Genomic DNA, 6,000 nt, shown 5'->3' with positions numbered 1-6,000 from the left:
ACGACCTAACGATAGTAGTTCTATCGGCTGTATAAACTTGTAAACGTTTGCTTACTTACTATATTAACAAGCACGGTGTCACGCGTGCACAGGTAAACATGAACACATCTCGATCGATGACTGCGATAAATCGCTGTCAAAACGCTGGAGTGAAGAGGCGAATTGACCTTCGTGCCGTCTCTCGCTTCAACACGAACTAAACGTCGAAAGCACAGTGTATACGAAGCTACCGGTACTAGTTGCACTTTATCCACATCGCCGGTTGCTTTCAAGATGAGGCCCGCGCGGGCGCGCACTTTTTCAAGATCGCAAGTCGCTTTCAAGATACGGAGCTCGCGTGGCCGCGCCGTACGCAGCAGCCGCCGGGGTAGAATCCCCCCTCCCCCTCCCTCACAACACCGTGCCTTGCGAGCGACGTAGACGGTGAGCTTTCGCCCCGCCTTACTCCCTCGCGTGCGCGAGATTGAGCCGCGATCGTCGCTGACCCTCGCAAGCTTTCAGTCGCACATACAGTGTACCACTGGTGGCGACGATGTTACTGTGTTTGGACTTGATACGGAACTTCTCGGCGACGTCCAAGTACACGGCGACGGCGTCGGCAGAAATGCGCTTGGACTGTCCACATAATTGCTATCGCAATAAAAATATGCCGATTCAACGCACACGTTTGAATCTATTAAAGCGAAGCATTGGTTAAGCGGTTAAATAAATTCTATAGAAGTAACAGCAATACATACATTTGTGTTTACTTTCATCCTATGCAGCGGGCAACCTCACGCAATGCCAAAATGTGAACCACAATTCAGGCGGATCCACACTGACAGATGTCTTCACAGAGATATCACAAGGACGAAGCCGATGTAGCGAATCTTGTAGACGGAAGAATAGCGATGATAGGTGCATGCACGTATAAGTACGACACATATCTAGCTACATTTACGGATTCTGTACCTCTTGTGACACAGTTTCACATACCCTTCCTGGAGGATTGGCCAAGAATGTGCACATACCCACTGGCACATACCGAATGGCTTAATCAAAGAAAATCAAGTAAATCAAGGAATCCGTTCAATGTAAGTTCTTTGCTGGTACTTGTATTCGCGCACTTATAAACATCGTGTATAGTATATAAGCAATATACCTATCGAAATACCAACCAACCGAGCAGCAGCAGCAGCAGCCACTGCCCGCCACCAACTTCACTGCCAGCACTCTTCATACAGCAAAGTTCCTACTCAATGTAAATCAATTCCCAGCGGATGACAGCACTGCTGTGCTTGTTCTGGCGGCCGGGCTTGCCCACCAGCTCTTCATACTGGTGCTCGCTTGCTCCTCTGACACACTTTCATCGCTTTATTCCTTTTTCCCTATTCGTGATAGGCAACCGGAGTTAGCTTTAATTGATCGGCGTTTCCTCAGCTCTTTAATTAGCACATTGCGCTGCTTCCATGTGGAATAGTAAGCCATGAGCAATACGGCGACAATTGAAGCCGACAGGCATGATACTCGAGCAAGCTCTTATACAGCATCGCAGGTCTCTCGAAGTTTGGTCGAATAATGTGGTCTTGACAAATACAACACGTTTTCGACTCTCAAGCAGTGAAACAATGTAATCTCTGCTCCACTGGTCGCCCCGATAATCTAACCCTGCACTTTCTATTCAAAGACCGACGTACTGCAGGCTAAGCCGTGATATCATTGGCGCTGTAGCATCTGCTTGGAGGGTTAACTGCTGCCTAAGAGGCGCTTGGCACATGTTGGAAGATGACATATAACGACGACAAAAAATGCGAGCCTGTGATTATGCATTGTATTTAACAATGACAACTATTTCCTGTTTATTTATTTATTTATTTTGAGAAGTTTGTGCTGCTCTCAGTGCGGCGTTCTCTCTACGTGAACGGCGGCCATGTCATCGTTTGGTGATAGTTATATCCAACTCGTCGTGCGACAACGGCAGCTAGTCGTCCGTATAGAATTCTCTGCCTTCGGCCATTGCTCGTCAAAAAATGCAGCTTTTTGGAAATCCTTGCAGTATAGTAATTTCTCAGAGAAGTATTTAGAGATATCGCAGAAAGCACAAATCACACCTGACAGCAAAATATGGTTGTCGCGTTGAAGTTGGATGAAAAAAGGAGCGGGCTTATAGGCAAGATTCTGTGGCATTATGCATTACAGTGATAGCGCAAACAGGGCACGCATGACGGTCTTCTCTTTTTTTTTTCTCTCATTGCATGCTCTGTTTTGTTACACTACACATACTTCCAGGAAAGTCTCAGAATTCTTGGTCAAGGACTTTTGCCGCCAGCCTGTTGAGTTTCATTCCAAGAGCAACTTTCGAGAAACAAGTAAACTTTGCAACCATAATCCTGCTTGCACAACACACACTTCAGCGGTTATCTGCAACTAATTAGAACAACCTTTATGGGTGTGTAGAACATTAGTGCAGCACTGTGCAGTAATGCTCCAGGCACGAGTTCAATAAATTTCTCTGTAACCACTGCTATCAAACCGTTTTAGTTCTGGGACCGTATCCAAACACACAAAAAATCGCAAGAGCAAATGCCAGCCAATCCTGACTCTAGATATGTTATAACTAAGGCGACTGCCCAATGGCCAACAGCGCTTGCGAAGGAAAAGGTTTGTGAATTAGGGGTGTGATCTTGTACGCGTTCCAAAATGAAACGGAGGCGGTCCGTTCCATTTTGGAACGCGTACAAGATCGCGCCCTAGTTCTCTGGGACCGAACTCTCCGTCCGTTTAGGCCGCAAATGCTCTTTGCCATTTTCCGGCCGCCTTCGCTAATATAATGTTCAGGATCAGGATTGGCTCGCAATTGCTCTTACGAACAATTCTAGCGTAAGCGCTTTTTTTTAATATGGACCCAGTTTATATGCTCGAACTGTTCTTAAGCGCGGATGCCAACTAATAGGGATGTTGTACGTATCATTAGTGAAGGCGGCCAGCCAATGACAAAGGGCTCTTACGAAGAACAAGCTTTGTGAATCTGGCCCCGGGTTCTTTTCGTCTGAAAAAGTGTCAGTTAAACACACGGTTTGCTCTTAACTCGTGTGGCCATCTGAATACAGGAAATACGGTTAGCTTACAAAAACGGCTAAGTGTCAACGTCTAATCTTAGGCAGACACCGCACACAGAGACCCATACGCAGAAAACAAGATACGGTTTCGAATAGCATGCTCTGTTTATGGCTGCATTGCTATTTGCCCTATTTTTCATTGACGCATGAATGCTAATAAGATATAGGCTCGGCCTCGTTTAGTAACAATTATTTGTTAGCCGAGAGTTCCTCGATAAATTACTCTTCTCACCTGCTGAGGTGTGGCAATTACGATTTTACATCGCCAGCAAGAAAACAGGTGGTAAAAGGTGCTCAATGATACCTGAATGCTTAGGAGAGCTGAAACAAAATGTGAATTGTGGGATATTAGCCATGCTCAAACGTATAATTTTACACGCAAAGATAATATCGACTGCCTGCAGACGTTTGTGATTGTGATGCAACTTCAAAAAATATACGAAATGCATAAAAGCCCTACGTGAGCAAAACAAATGGATGTCGAAACGATTACCACCGTCGAATATTACGCTCCGTAACAAGCAATTTCAGGAGAAATTACAAAACAAGCACATTGTCAAAACACAACCTGACAAAGTGGTTTTCAGCCTAGTTGGCCTTGTGCTTACCAGATAATAACGCAGGACCGGCTTCAAGCATTGGTGCGTGAGCGGCTAAGCTAATGCCGACGATGAACAAGATCCTGTACCGAGCGAACATTGTCGTGGAGCCAAGGTTGCAGCCCGCCGACGGTCGGCGTCATTCAGGTTCCACTGTTGAGGCTTGAGTCGGTGACTTTCAGCTCAGCGCAGGAAAGCGGAGCACCGGCTCTTTCACGCGCTCGCTCGGGCATAGTTTGCTGCAGGCAGGCGGTCCCGCGAACCTAATTCCAAGCGGCTATGAGTCGCCTGTGTCAAGAATACTCGCCGGCACGACCCCTTTCCGTTCGTGTTAGTTCTCAGAGGGGTATTCCAGGGTTTCAAAAGCCGTGTTGTTCCTTCTTTTTCTCTGTACAGGCTTCGAAAGGGTGGTGTCAAAGAATGGCAGATGCTTGCCATTGTTCCCGATTAAAGTATGTCACTGAATAAAGCTTTTTCACTTAAACTTCTCCGAGGGAGAACAAGAGACCCGAAAATGTCTCTTGGCCGTTTTTCACACTTATTCTAGTCTTCGCTGCAACGGAATACATCATTAACACAGAAATTATTTACCAAGTTGAAGATGTCATTGTCATAAGGAAATATTCGATTACATTTGACAGAGTCAAGCACAAAGCATATCATGCGCTATTTATTTTCAGTAAAAGAAATAAAATAAGAAAAGGAGAACCTCAGTAAGACGCATTAACGCTGCACTTTTTTAAAAATGAACGCTATATTCACTCATTGCTTGAATATTTCATAAGCTGTTGCCCCAATTGTGGTTTTCTTTCTTTCACAGCCAAACCTGCAAAAATGCTCAATGAGTTTACTCAGAGCAACCTTCTTATATCATTTGCTGCTCACGCGCGTTTCGTTTCCGAAAACATAAAAGATGTGCCTTCAATCAATTTTCGTGCAGAAAAAAAAACTGCACAATATATTTTGCCCCTTTGGAGACATTGTCCCGTAATGCACCAGGGGCCAGATGCAAAAAGGTCCCTGTTAGCACAAACTCTTTTCCATCGGCCGTCGCCTTGACATCGCCGGTTGTCACTATTGGTAGGCGTCCGCGCTTATGAAGCGTTCTTGGCTGTATACTAAATCACAATGCACGTTCTTGTGTTTTAGTGAAAGGGGTAAATAACGGCTCTAAAGCGTTAGTAAAATGTATTCTGCAAAACTGATAATTATATTACAGAGATAAAACTTATAAAACTTGCCTGGTAGCAGCTTGTGCTGTGTCACCGTATGAACATACGCAAGCTCACTAGAATTCCTATATTTACTCAGAGATCTCGTCAAATCTTGTCCAGATTGATTGACCACGATGTCTTAAAACGAAGCGTTTGTTAACACGACGTTGGTATACATTACGGTCTCGTTCATAACTTCTCTAGCCAACGTACTTGCTTGATTCACATGCGATCTTTCTTCTAAGGTGAAAGTCACGGACTTGTGCGGGCGTGGACCCTCTAGCCCTGCTGGCTGCGCGCTTGGTTCCTCCTGGGCGGTGTCAGTGCGTACGTCCTACCGAGACCCAGCTCCGTAGACCTCTGTACGACACGCTCCCTACCCATGCGCACGCGGTGAGGTTGGCTCGCTGGCTTAACGCGAGTGGTAGCTTTGTCACCGCTGTTCAGGTACATCAACCCCTCTTCGTTCCCTACGCCACCGAAGTCAACTCCCTCGCCTCCCGTGTCAAAAACACCCGGACCACCATTGCCGAAGTCGGAGCCGCCGCCCTCCTCCACGATGACCACTGTGCCATCGTCAACGGGAACGTAGACTGGAACATAGATGTATTGAACTCCGCCGAAGCCACCGCCGTACAGGCCATCCAGTACCCTGCCGTAAAGGGCTGTCGTCATTGCGTTCAGTCCTGCACCGTAGCCACCACCTCCGAAGCCCCTGTAACCACCACTGCGGTAGCCGCCATAAGAGCCGACTCCCCTGTAGCCTCCGAACCCGCCGTAGCCGCCACGGTATCCGCCACGCATCCTGCCGCCATAGCCGTACGTGCGTTTCGATATGTGGTGAAGACTTGTCAAGGAAACTGCAAACGGGCACAAAACGTCTAGTCTCAATCACCGAACACCGTTTCACAAGATCAGCGCTTCAGCATTAGACCTCCCCAAGCACGCAGAGTGCGTGTTTGGTGAAAGAGCTGCTGTTTCAAATTCTTTCTCTTTGCTTGAATGTTATTTGAGAGCAGGAGTAATCTATGGTCTTACCTATGTCAAGGAGGATGCATGCCAGAAGAACATTTCTAAGTTTGGTCATCT

Source organism: Dermacentor silvarum, chromosome 1 (genome assembly GCF_013339745.2).
Source record: "Dermacentor silvarum isolate Dsil-2018 chromosome 1, BIME_Dsil_1.4, whole genome shotgun sequence".
Lineage (NCBI taxonomy): Eukaryota > Metazoa > Arthropoda > Arachnida > Ixodida > Ixodidae > Dermacentor > Dermacentor silvarum.
This window is presented reverse-complemented; position numbering follows the sequence as displayed.